The following is a 14,453-nucleotide window of genomic DNA, read 5'->3' as shown; positions in this document are numbered from 1 at the left end:
AACGCCAAACTGTTTAAGTTAAAGACTTTGTGATTGCCTCTATACTGCGTGCGCTAGCCTGTCTACCAGAGCAAAACCCCACAATTGGTGTTGGATGTGGGCAAACGCAGTGAGGCAGGCCTGAAGGCCTAAAAGTTTTTTGTTTTTTTCTGGGCACAAGTGCATTTCCTATATTAAGCCGGCAAGGTTACGACCCGTGTCCCCGGATAAAATGGAGGCGGTTGTGAAAGCCCTCGTGGAGGCTAACAAGCAGCAGCAGGAAACTAACCAGCTGCTATTACAACATGTAATGGCGTTGCAAGCGGCCGGGGAGTCCCAGAACATCCACGATGCCCGGAAAGCTGTCCGTGCGGCGATCCCTAAGATGTCCTCCTCGGATGACATCGAGACCTATCTGGCGATGTTCGAAAAGGTGGCCCTGAGGGAGAGGTTACCCTGAGACCAGTGGGCTGACGTCGTCGCTCCGTTCCTGGTGTCTGGACCCCAGCAAGTGTTTTTTTATCTCCCCGGTGAACAAGCGGCTGACTACCCGACCGTAAAAGGTGAGATCCTGGCGAGACTGGGGGTGAATGTATTGGTCCGGGCTCAGCGAGTGCAACAGTGGGAATTTAACTAGGCTGAACCCGCCAGACCACAATATTATGACCTGCTACACTGGTTTCAGAAGTGGCTGCAGCCTCACATATTGACTCCCACTATTATGCTGGACTGTCTATTGGCGAATGTGTTTTAGAGGGCTTTGCTGTACCCTCTCCAGCACTGGATCAGCCAAGTGTCTCCTGGTAATGCCTTAGAAATGGTCGACCTGGTGGAGCACTACGAGGCCACCAGAAATCTACAGGGGGGTTCTCTTGGGAGGTGGCCAATCAAACCCCGGAAATCTCTACACCAGACCCGGCGGCCGGTGCCAGGCAAACTCGCCCAGGACGTATCCCCTGCAGACCCAACCCCGGTGGTTTGCTGGCAGTGTCACGAGCCTGGACACATAAGGGCCGACTGTCCCCATCGGGGTGAACCCATGGATACCAACTATGACTACCACCACTCATTGTATGCCAGGAAGCTGTGTGCCACAGGTACCTCCAAGACTGTAGACAATAGCCACCTGTGGCAGGTGGAAATGGGAGACACTCTGGCCGTGGCACTGCTGAATTCAGGGAGCCTGGTGTCCCTGGTAAGAGCTGCCCTGGTGCGGCCCGTCGAGTATACTGGCCAAAAGGTCGGCATTGTGTGCATTCATGGGGACTTAAAGAACTAATCGACCGCCCTGGTCTCTATATCAACGGTGGCCGGCAGGTGGACTCATGAGGTGGCTGTCACCACAAAATTACCGTATAGACTAATAATTGGGAGAGACTACTGGACACGAAAGTTACCGATACCCGTGAGACAGATGTGACTCTAGCAGAGTGGCCTGGCTCAGGGGGGAGACCAGAAGTCCGAAGGTCCAGCGGTAGGGGTGACCGCCACTTCAGTGGAAGAGGGGGCGACTACCCCGCTATGTGTGATGGTGGGAGACATATTGGAGTTGCCGCCAGGTCCGGAGCTAGCCGACCTCAATGTCTCCGGGGAAAATTTTGGTAATGCACAACATTATGGGACCAAAACCTATCCCAAGCCTTGGAAAATGTATTAATAATAGATGGGGAACCAGAACAACCGGGGGCAGAGTCAGTGTTTCCCCGTTTTGTGGTTCGTCATGAGATGTTGTATCGAGTCAACCAGCTGTGAGGTGAATCAATTGAACAGTTGGTGGTGCCCCAGGCTTATCGCAAACTCGTGTTAAAGTTAGCCCACCAGCATGTTCTCGGGGGTCATCTGGGAATTCAAAAGTGCAGGACCGGATTCTACAGCGGTTTTACTGGCCCAGTGTGTTCAGAGAGGTAGAAGAATATTGTAAGTCTTGCCCAACCTGCCAGTTAATGAGCCCCCAGCAACATTTCCAAAGTTCCCTGGTACCCCTCCCGATTATCGAGGTCAGGTTCGAACGAATCGCTATGGATCTCGTAGGCCTGGTACTGAAGTCTGCTAGAGGACACCAACACATCTTGGTTGTCCTCGACTACGCCACTCGGTACCCGGAGGCAGTGCCACTGCGTCATACATCAGGCAAACTCATAGCTAAGGAGTTAATGGAGATGTTTTCTCGAGTGGGTCTGCCTAAGGAGGTTCTGACTGACCAAGGGACCCCATTTATGTCCAAGGTCATGAGGGAACTTTGTAAGTTGCTCCACATAAAACAGCTACGGACGTCCTTGTATCATCCGCAAACGGATGGCTTGGTAGAGAGGTTTAATCAAACATGAAAAAATATGCTAAAAAGAGTGGTGTCTAAGAATAGGAGGGACTGGGACCTTCTTCTTCCCTATCTCATGTTCGCAGTGTGAGAGGTGCCCCAGGCCTCTACTGGGTTTTCGCCCTTCAAACTGCTATACGGCAGACAAACTCGCGGTCTGTTGGACGTGGCCAAAGAGGCGTGGAAACAACAACCCACACTGCACAGAAGTGTTGCTTAGTACGTCACCCAGATGCAAGGACGGATGGAAACTGTTTTACCTCTAGTTACGGAGCACATGGAGGCAGCGCAGGAATCCCCGAGTAGGATCTATAATCGGCAGGCTCGGGTCAAGACCTTTAACCCGGGTGATCGGGTATTTGTTCTGGTACCAACCATAGACAGTAAGTTCCTAACTAGGTGGCAGGGACCCTATGAGGTGCTTGAAAAAATTGGAGAGGTAGATTACAAGATACACCAGCCATGGAAGGGAAAGCCGGAACAGGTGTACCATGTGAATCTGCTCAAACCCTGGAAATATAGGGAAACCTGTACGGAAGACAGCCCATGACCAGGGTTCCTAGGGGAAGTGGTTTTGGCCCCTCTGTCACGGCTGTATGTGAGCAACAAGAGCATGCACAGAAAATAGAGCTACTGACCGGACCCAAACTAGGGAGGATAAAGGGTGACCCCTGTCAGACCTTCGAAAGCTCTCCCTATGCTGCTAAGCCCATGCCCGGATCCAAATGGTGGAAGGAGGCATGCCCGCGTACCTAAGACTGATGACCACTGTAACCCCTACAATAGTGGAAGGGGCACGGCCACCGGTGCCCTGCTCAGTATATGGAGGGAACCGTGGTCGCCTCGGATCCAGTCAGAAAACACACAGATACACAACAATGTCTGCACACTTAGCTGAAGGGGCTGAAGCCGCAGTGAAGACGGATCCAAAGACAGGCTGGCAATATCCGGAGTACTTGCTGCAGCAGAACACAGGTCCAGTGAAAGGATAGCATACAAGGGAAGATACTCAAGCAAGAGCTACAACCCAAATGAGAAATATAATCCACACCTACAATAGGAGGAGGGGGAATATAAAGGCAGGGAAATCAAACGCAGCTGGGAGGAAGGAAACAGAAAACTCCTCCCAGCTCTAGTAGTGACATCATCACAGGGGTGGAGAAACAGAGCTGTGAGAACGTCCCAAAGCTCTGGTAGTGACACCCTCTGTGTGAAGCAAGCGAAGCGGCTGCCACAGTGAAAATTGCTGACAGCCTCTCCTCTAAACAGGCTCAGGAAGCCAGGGAGTTCATTAATCGGAACACGGATGTGTTCTCGGACCTCCCTGGACGCATTTCCATAGTCCGACTTGATATTATCACTGAGTCTCAGGCAAAAGTCCGGTTAAAACCATAACGGGTACCCGAGGCTCGGCGACAAGCCATCGCGGAGGAAGTGCAGCTAATGCTCCAGCTAGGTGTCATCTAGGAGTCAAAAAGTGAATGGGCCAGTCCGATAGTCTTAATACCCAAGCCGGAAGGGACATTGCTGTTCTGTAACGACTTCCGCTTACTGAATGAGGTGTCCATGTTTGACGCATATCCCATGCCCCGAGTGGATGAGCTTATTGAGAAGTTGGGCCAAGCCCGGTATTTTTCTGTGTTGGACCTCACCAAACGGTACTGGCAGGTACCCTTGACGAAGGCTGCCAAGGAAAAAATGGCTTTCATCATGCCAGAGGTGCTGTATCAGTACAAGGTATTACCCTTTGGACTACATGGCGCTTCCGCCACGTTTTAAAGGTTAATGGACATTGTACTCCGTCCACATCTTCGGTACGCTTCGGCGTATCTGGACGATATTGTTATCCACAGCACTGACTGGGAAAGTCACCTACCTAAAGTACAGGCTGTAGTGGACTCCCTTAGGAAGGCTGGCTTAACCGCTAACCCAAAAAAGTGCATGATAGGGTTAGAAGAGACCAAGAACCTGGGGTATGTAATTGGGCGCGGAAGTATCAAGCCTCAGGTGAACAAAATTGAGGCAATTAGAAATTGGTCCCGACCTGTCACTACTCGGCAAGTAAAGTCGTTCCTGGTTATGGTGGGGTACTATATGAGGTTTGTCCCCAATTTTGCTACAGTCGCTGCACCATTGACAGGCCTTTTGAAGGGACGCAAGTCAGTGACGGTTCAGTGGAATGAGCAGGCGGAAAAGGCTTTCTCCGCTTTGAAGTCTGCCCTGTGTGGGTCCCAGGTATTGGTGATGCCTGACTTCAAGAGGGAGTTTGTGGTACAGACTGATGCTTCTGAAGTAGGCCTTGGAGCTGTACTCTCTCAGGACATCAATGGGGAGGAACATCCTGTTGTTTTCCTGAGCTGGAAGCTTGCCCCAGCCGAGACTAGGTACAGTATAGTGGAGAGAGAGTGCCTGGCCATCAAGTGGGCACTCAAGTTATTATCTTTTGGGGAGAAAGTTACGTCTGGTGACCGACCATTCCCCTCTGAAGTGGTCGAGCCAAGCCAAAGAGAGGAATGCTCGGGTCACCAGATAGTTCTTATCTTTACAAAACTTCAAGTTTTCCATGGAACATAGTGCAGGCAGGTTACAGCGAAACGCAGATGCCCTGTCCCGAGTACGCTGTCTTAGGGTTGAACAAAGGGGGGACGCATGTAGGAAGGCGCAAGGGGCCGTTATTGATGGAAGGTATGTGTCACCGAGATTCCTGGCCTCAGTGAGGTAAGAGACGGTAGTTTTAAGTGTCAGCGGCAGCTAGTGCTGACTGACACAGTTTTTTCATTAGTATGGCTGTAAAGCCGATCTGGGCCGGTTCTTTCTGGGAGTAGCCAAAGTGCTGGATGGGTGGTTTCTCCCCATGCTCCAGGCCGGGTCTTTTTGGCCTATATAAAAAACCCAGCCAGCAATCTCAGCTGGGTGTGGTTTATCCTCTATCTGACAGAGATAGGGGAATCTCTGTATTTTGGGACCTGTGAAGTTGTGCTGTGCTAAAGGGCTGAGAGCCGCATGCCGGGAAACAGGCCCCTAAAGCCTGCTGTGGACTGCGGGTGGAAAACTGCTAACCAGGTGAAGATTTTGTTCAATGGACATTGCATTTTGTGAACAAACACTAAGACTGTGAACAGTCATTTTTGTTTTTCCTTATGTGTGAATAAACACCAAAATGTTTAAGTTAAAGACTGTGATTGCCTGTACACTGCGTCCGCTAGCCTCTCTAATAGAGCAAAACCCCACAATATATATGTATATAGATATTTCTCAAGTATCTATATAGATATATACTTATGTTATGCGACCAACATGTCCCCCAGCGCGGGTGCCCCCCTCTGGAATGCGCCTGCAGGAGGGGAGGTCGTCAACTGGACAATTATGTTTCGGCCACTTCAAAGGACAGAGAATTAATACAGATCCTCTGCCCTTTGATAGCATCTCTGGCAAGGGCGGAGCTGCTTTACATAACAGGGACAGGGGAACAAAGAGTTTCTCTGCCCTTGTGTGTCACATACCCCTGGGGCTGTAATTACAGCGCCAGAGGTATGTGTGCGCTTCACAGGCGGGAGATTCAAATCAACCCCCGCCTGGAAGTGCACGCCAGGATGCATGGGCTGGTGCGGTGACGTCATATCGCCGTGCCAGCCCACATGTACTCGGCTGCAGATGGCTGCAGGAAAACAGGAGCGAGAACAGGCGGGTTTAAATATCCCGGCAGTGCTCCACTCAAGGGCAGAGAATCCCGGACAACCCCCCCCCCATAAGAGAGCGCAGGCAGCGCTCAGGAAGCAGCCCCCAGCCCTAAGAGGAAGAGTGCAGGAAGCGCTCCTAGGAGAATACCCACACCCCCCAGATGTAAGGAGAGCGCAGTCAGCGCTTGTCTATATTTTTAAGGTAGTCTCCCCCTTCTTATAAGATCACCCCTGCAGCAATACGTTATTAACATATCTCTACACCCATGAGGCCAACCCACCCCCCTCCCCATTAGTGCCACCATTCTTTTTCAAATGCTTCTTTTAATGATAATTACTTGACAACCATTCTCATTCCTGACGAACACTTACAGATCTAATTGCACCCTCCCCAACCGTTCTCATTCCATATCAATTTTTTCCAGATTTAATTGCACTCTCTCCCCACTAACAGATTGTTTTCTGCCACTCCACCAGACATTCAGTATCCAACATTATATAATGTAAACTAGATCCAACTATATGTGGGGATAAATGCCGGTTCAGATATAGATCAAATGTCAATTTGCTATCATTTCACTGGACCTGTGTTCTGCTGCAGCAAGTACTCCGGATATTGCCAGCTGTCTTTGGATCTGTCTTCACTGCTGCCGCAGCTCCTTCAGTTAAGTGTGCAGACATTGTGTGTTTCTGTTTGCTTGCTGACTGGATCAGAGGCGACCCCGGTTCCGTCCATATACTGAGCAGGGCACCGGTGGCCGTGCCCCTTCCACTATTGTAGGGGTTACAGTGGTCATCAGTCTTAGGTACGATCCACCATTTGGATCCGGGCATGTGCTTAGCAGCATAGGGAGAGCTTTGAGGGTCTGACAGGGGTCACCCTTTATCCTCCCTAGTTTGGGTCCGGTCAGTAGCTTTATCCACTGTGTATGCTCTTGTTGCTCACATACAGTTGTGACACAGACGGGCCAGTCTGAGTATTTCACAATCTGCTCAGTTACTGGGATTTTCACGCACAACCATTTCTAGGGTTTACAAAGAATGGTGTGAAAAGGGAAAAACATCCAGTATGCGGCAGTCCTGTGGGCGAAAATGCCTTGTGGATGCTAGAGGTCAGAGGAGAATGGGCCGACTGATTCAAGCTGATAGAAGAGCAACGTTGACTGAAATAACCACTCGTTACAACCGAGGTATGCAGCAAAGCATTTGTGAAGCCACAACACGCACAACCTTGAGGCGGATGGGCTACAACAGCAGAAGACCCCACCGGGTACCACTCATCTCCACTACAAATAGGAAAAAGAGGCTACAATTTGCACGAGCTCACCAAAATTGGACTGTTGAAGACTGGAAAATTGTTGCCTGGTCTGATGAGTCTCGATTTCTGTTGAGACATTCAAATGGTAGAGTCCGAATTTGGCGTAAACAGAATGAGAACATGTATCCATCATGCCTTGTTACCACTGTGCAGGCTGGTGGTGGTGGTGTAATGGTGTGGGGGATGTTTTCTGGGCACACTTTAGGCCCCTTAGTGCCAATTGGGCATCGTTTAAATGCCACGGGCTACCTGAGCATTGTTTCTGACCATGTCCATCCCTTCATGACCACCATGTACCCATCCCCTGATGGCTACTTCCAGCAGGATAATGCACCATGTCACAAAGCTCGAATCATTTCAAATTGGTTTCTTGAACATGACAATGAGTTCACTGTACTAAAATGGCCCCCACAGTCACCAGATCTCAACGCAATAGAGCATCTTTGGGATGTGGTGGAACGGGAGCTTCGTGCCCTGGATGTGCATCCCTCAAATCTCCATCAACTGCAAGATGCTATTCTATCAATATGGGCCAACATTTCTAAAGAATGCTATCAGCACCTTGTTGAATCAATGCCATGTAGAATTAAGGCAGTTTTGAAGGCAAATGAGAAATAGAACAGGTGTTCCTTATAATTCTTTAGGTGAGTGTATATGCGCATGATGCAAGCTATTCTTATTAGTGGTTTCATATTTGACACAGATGAGATGTATTCTGCTGTATTTGACACAGACAATATGCCCTTACATATTTACGCATGTTGCAAGCTATTCTTATTGGTGGTTCCATATTTGACACAGATGAGATGTATTCTGTGGTATTTGACACAGATGAGATGACTACGTTTTGTACGATCATGTTTCCAAATCAAATCCCCATATAATCATATAATCATGTTTACTATGTGCACCATACCTTCTTCCCACGGTACGCGTATATCTAGATCTATCTAATCATGCTCCCTAAACCATTATGTTTTTCCACCACCATCAGTATGTAAATCATGTTTCACGGACTCTATGTATATATTTTGCTTGTAGATTATTTATAGTTAGACTATTATTATAATTATGATATTTAATTTCATGCTCTGCTATCTGAAAAACGACCCATTGAAGACATGTGTTTAATATTATTCCAGATAATATGACCGCTGATGAAGGTCCATCGTGACCGAAACGTCTGGTCGGAAATATTCTGTCATTTATTTATATATACCACGGGCAAATGTATGATGCACAAAATATGAAATAAAACCATACTTGAATTGCAAAATTTTCAACCTGAGTGCCTCAATTTTTCATTACTTGGATAACGGCCTAACAGCCCTTGATTGGCACTAGTGACACCTGTTGAACTGAGTGCGGTTCCTCACTTTACTACAGATTACACTGTGTTCCCTGGCCTGCATGTATATTAACCCTTGCAGTGTCATCTTGTTTAACCCCTGGTGTATCCTCGTAGGGACAGTATTTAGCCAGGCTGGGTGGGTTGTTATTAATGTGTATGTAAGTGAGTGTTATATTTAGTTAGTTTGTGGGGTGTGTATTGTGTGTAGTGTAGTTAGGTGTAATTATTATATTGCTGTGTTGTAGTGTGTTTAATATATATTACTGGTTGCGACTATAAATATATATATTTATATGTCCTTTGATATAAATATATATAATTATAGCACTAATTAGAATGTAAACTTTGTTCATAATACAGTGTATAGTCTTTTATGGTCACCGCCATAGTACCAGTAGTAAGTTGCATATAGTTCAGTGTAGAGTGAGGCAACAGAGCTAGTTTCCTTTAAGGTATAAATAGGCGGAGTCATCAATAGACGACTCACGCCTATTTATGAATATAAATTAATTATTGAGATTACCCAAAATATTAAAAGACCGACGTGACTAACAGAGGAAGCGGCTCTGCCTAAACCATGCTCTCGTACAGCGCTGTCCTACCAGCACAGAAGAAGGCAGAAGTGGTAATAAACCGCTCCTGTCTTCTCCTCAGGGTCCCTGCTGTGACTGCTAGATTGCAGGAGCAGGAGCTTTAATCTCAGCACTGATCAGCGCTGGGATTAAAGCGCTGACTGGATGTGTTTATACATGGGGCATGTGCAGATAGGACGTATTTACACAGTGGACAGTCAGCAAGGGGTTAAAAATGTTCAGCCATTTCTGAGTTACAGAGTTAAAAATCAGCATGCAAACTGATTTTTAACTCTTGTATCTCAATAATATTTTAAGAAAGACCTATTAAAGATCTATTAAAAAAGATTTGTAGCCCTAAAATGAATAAAATAAAAATATAAAAATTGGCCCAAAGGAGTTCATAGCCTTTAAAGTAAGAATGGACTGCCATACAAAGGTTTTTGTGCACATAGCATTTGATCAAAAATATGTAACTTTTTTTAATTACCTCTGCTCTCACCGCTATTCGATAAAGCTGGTATTGCTTACGGGGAAGTTTGTGGCCTCGCACAACTAAATACATTTTGTATACTTTATACAAGAAGTTCATAACTCATAGATTTGCTCTTCTGGTCCAGGTACTGCCTGCCCCTCTTGATACCTTAATAATTTATTATCATAATTTCATTTTCTGACTTTAGTATCTGTTTTAAAGCTATAGGGCATACTCTATTTTTCAAAAGTGCAAAAAATTAGTTTTTTTCCGAAGTTTTGTACATTCAACAACCAAATAGATAGCACTATGAGTGATTTTTAACCAATTCATGACCGCCCATAGACTATAAATGCCCTGTGGTCAGGATTTATCTCTCTAAATGGACATTTTAGAATGTCCATTCAGGAATCGCAGCTGCACGCTAAGGATCAGTGACATTAGGGCACCCCATAGAGAAGGCAGCAACCGTTCCTCGGTGTCCCTGCCTGTTAGATCGCTGTGTGCAAAGCACTGAATGGGCGCTGTGTATACAGATCAGGAAGCGATTTGCCACTTCCTTTTCTGGCCCCTGTCGGTCATGTGACCGCTGGGTCTGGGAGACTGTAGGAACTGCAGGGTCTTCCTGAGACAGCAATAAGCCCTGCAGTGTGTCTGTACAGTATAGTATAGTGCTGTACAGCCTCTCTGGGGGGTGTATTTCTCCTGTAACCGGGGCTACTAAGTCAGCCCCAGTTACAGGAGAAATCAATAGTAAAAAAAAATAATAATATGGTGTTAAATGTCGCCCAGAGGTCTTGTATGACTTTATGGGGGACATGAAGTGTAAAATAAAAAAGAAAAAAGTGTTTTAAAAAAATTAAAGTTTCACATGTAAATGGTGCCCTTTTCCCCAATTAAGTCATTAAAAAATTGTTAAAAATAGAAAAAATTTAAAACTAGACATATTTGGTATCACCACATCTGTTACAACTGGCTCTATAAAAATATAACATGATCTTTCTTATCAGATGAACACTAAAAAAATTCATAAAAATGATGCCAAAACAGCTATTTTTTTGTTCACCTCACCTCCCAAAAAACAATCAAAAAGTCATATGTACCCCAAAATGCTACCAATGAAAACATCACCTCATCCGTCAAACAATGAGCTCTCATAAAAGACCATAGCCAGAAAAATATGAACCTAAGAAAATGGCAACACAAAAGCATGATTTTTTTTTCCCTGAAAAATGCTCTAATTGTGTAGAATTGCATGCACATGATGGAGTAGGTTACAACTCGGCGTCTCAGAAACACAGGCCTGCGAGCTTAGAAACAGCTTTTAATGTTTTGCAAATAAAGGACTGAAAGTGCAAGCATTTCATAAAAAGTGAGTAGCAATTTTTCCTCACTCATACATGTAAGCTAGGAGCTATATAGAAGATATAACACAAAGGCGGCTCTCCACAGTTTTTTCTGGAGATAGGTGCTCTTGCCCAAGTTGACTCACCATGGTCAATTAAGTAAAATTAATAAAAAATAAATAAATAAAAACCCTAGAGGTTTTATACAACATATATTTTTTATACATCATACATATTCTATACATCATGCATTTTTATATTTTTATGAATGTTTATTTTATATGAGGAGAGGAACCTTTGGAGAATATTGTTATTTATATCTATAGATATTCTTATACATACAGTATATATATACTTTTATACTTTTTTTTATTAATGAGATTGCAATTGTATGTATATAATTATGCAGCATGGGATAATTTTTTGGAAGCAGCATAATGATGAAAGAATATAAACTTTTGGGATGCTTGGAGGTGACAAATAATTCTTGTGGCTTTGGCAGCTGAAAAGAATAAATAAAAAGAAAGAAAAAAGAAAAAATCAAAGAAAAAATTTAGAGAGACCATTCCGGATTTTATTTCCGGCTTTTTAGGCTGACCTGGACAGAATAAAAAGATCGCTGGACATGAGGTATGCCTGACCACTGAGGAAGGAGCGAGTTCATGCTCCGAAACATGTCTGGTGAAAAAGCATACTAACATAAGGAACAACACTGCTGGAGCGCTCCAAAAAGAAGAAAAAATCAAATACTCATGTTAAACTGACCTTATCCCCAACTATTACAAGTGGAAACACCGGCAGCTAAGTAAAGAAGCGAACCGAGTACCTGGTGGGTGCAGAGGTAGCAGTCGCTACCGGGCCCAGGAGCCTGAGGGGCCCAAAACACTGGCATTATAGAAAGTGCATGCTGGTCAATTTACACCTCTGGCTGGAGGAAAGGGGTTAGCTCAAGAATTTGGCATGAGGGGGTGCCCTTTTCAATGTTTGCCTCAGGCAGCAGGAAGGCTACGTGCTCCCCTGCCCCTTTCCAACAAGCACTGAGGGGAGGGGGGCCCAAGCTGAACTCTTGCCCTAGGGCCCATGAGCTTTTAGCTACGCTCCTGGTGGGACGCCACACAAAGAGACAGAGACAGACAAATCGTAAGTAAACAAACCTGTTTATATTCTATTACATGGAAAGGATGAAGTGCTTATATTGAAAGGATGCGACCATCTGTACTATAAAGAGCCAAGTCTGATTGATGCTGTTTTTGCAAAATACCAAGTCTTCACCATTTCTAGCTATCGTCATCAACAACGTTGTTGCCATTATCAAAATTGTTGCAACATTACTATTGCCAATATTGCTATTTTGCTGCTAATAACGTTGTTGCAACATCAATGTTGCTACTCTGCTGCTAACATCAACAGAGTGTCAGTTGATACTGAGACACTTGTATGTCTTCTATGATAATCTATTGTTAAATCGGACGATTTTTGCTGTGTTTTATGCTAATAGTGCTGAACTATCTGGACTATCTGCTATACATTGCTGTTATAATTGATTATTGATTTTTTGATGCCATTGTTTTTATTGTCATTTTTAGGATTGTTCAAGTGTTTTATGAATTGTTTGAATTCAGATTTTTATTGAATAAAATATTCTCATTTATAAACTATCTCCATGACCCCATAATTAGAGTGCCTGCCCGCCATCATTATATTTTTATTAAGAGCTATATAAAACTAAATTGTATTGAGATTATGGATACAGAGTCGGAGTGAGACTCAAGGTCAGTTGTTATCCACTATTGGGAGTAATTTGATATTTTGCAGAGACAGCATGTGTACACTGCAGGCACCATCTCCTCACACAGCTGATTGGTAGAGATGTCGCGAACATAAAATTTTCCGTTTGTGAACGGCGAACGCGAATTTTCGCAAATGTTCGCGAACGGGCGAACCGCCATAGACTTCAATAGGCAGGCAAATTTTAAAACCCACAGGGACTCTTTCTGGCCACAATAGTGATGGAAAAGTTGTTTCAAGGGGACTAACACCTGGACTGTGGCATGCCGGAGGGGGATCCATGGCAAAACTCTCATGGAAAATTACATAGTTGACGCAGAGTCAAGTTTTAATCCATAAAGGACATAAATCACGTAACATTCCTATATTGTTTTGAATAATATGCTTTAAAACATCATGTATGATGTTGTATCGACTAAAATAAGCAAGTGGAAGTGATGTATCCAAAATATCATTTATTATAAAATATAAAGTATGGGGAAACAACGGGATGGTATACAGTATACAGAAAAGCAAAGGGCCATGCAACACCAATCCATGCACCTATCGATCTGTGCAAGATAAGACACAGAGTAGTAAAGCCAATAAACCGGGGCATTAGCTCTGGGACAACCGGGATGGCACAAAAGTGATCGCCACAATGGGGCTATGTGCAAGGTTGCAGAAAATCGTGTCTGGTTGACCATGAGCTATCCCACACATCCCACAATACATAGGCAACAACACTGACCAATATGACAGTAAACCCTCAATTAGAGTAACTATCTAGATATCAAAAAAAGTGGCGAGATAAACCAAAAAAAAAAAAAATATCAATAGATATCAAAGGTTTCTATAGATGTGGCACCTGTATTAACTGCCGATCGACTAAGTTCCCACGAAAGACACAGGAAATAATATCCCCGACTAACCAACTCAGACATACAATAAAAGAATACCTCACATGTAATACTACTAGTGTCATTTATACAATAAGTTGCCCATGCAATAAAATCTATGTGGGAAGGACAAAAAGAACATTAAAGAAAAGAATTGCAGAACATCTCAATAATATCAGGAAAGGCCACATGGACCACCCACTGTCAAAACATTTCAAAGAACATCATGGTCAACAAACAGATCTATGTTTTGCAGCGATAGAGAAAGTGGAAGTAGATTGGAGAGGAGGTAACCATGTGGAGAAAATGTCCAGAATAGAATCGAGATGGATTTTTGAACTGGACACCCTTATACCACATGGATTAAATGCAGAGTTAGAAATCTTTGGCTTTTTGTAGTAGATTAAAGCCTGGGGTGGTTGCCTTCCACCGACACATGGTCAGATGGTATATTAATTACGTACATCTGGCCGTGCCTTGGTGGACGGCACCCACCGCCCATTCAGCCACAATCTCGTGTTCATCCAATCTGACAACAGTCCTCCATGTTGGACTGTGTCAGTTTGATCCATCTATTCTCAGATGAAAAAATATGCGAAGGTGCACTTATTTATTACATCTTTTATTAATTAAATATTTTTTATATTCATTTATACATTTTAATTCATGTTATTGTGAATAATGAGAGTAAGGAAGCAAATAACATTAAATCCCTTATGTAAATGACTAAGGATGTAATTTCAGCAGCT

The sequence above is a fragment of the Bufo bufo genome, chromosome 9, assembly GCF_905171765.1.
Source record: "Bufo bufo chromosome 9, aBufBuf1.1, whole genome shotgun sequence".
In the NCBI taxonomy this organism is placed as follows: Eukaryota; Metazoa; Chordata; class Amphibia; order Anura; family Bufonidae; genus Bufo; species Bufo bufo.
Note: the sequence above shows the minus strand (reverse complement) of the source record.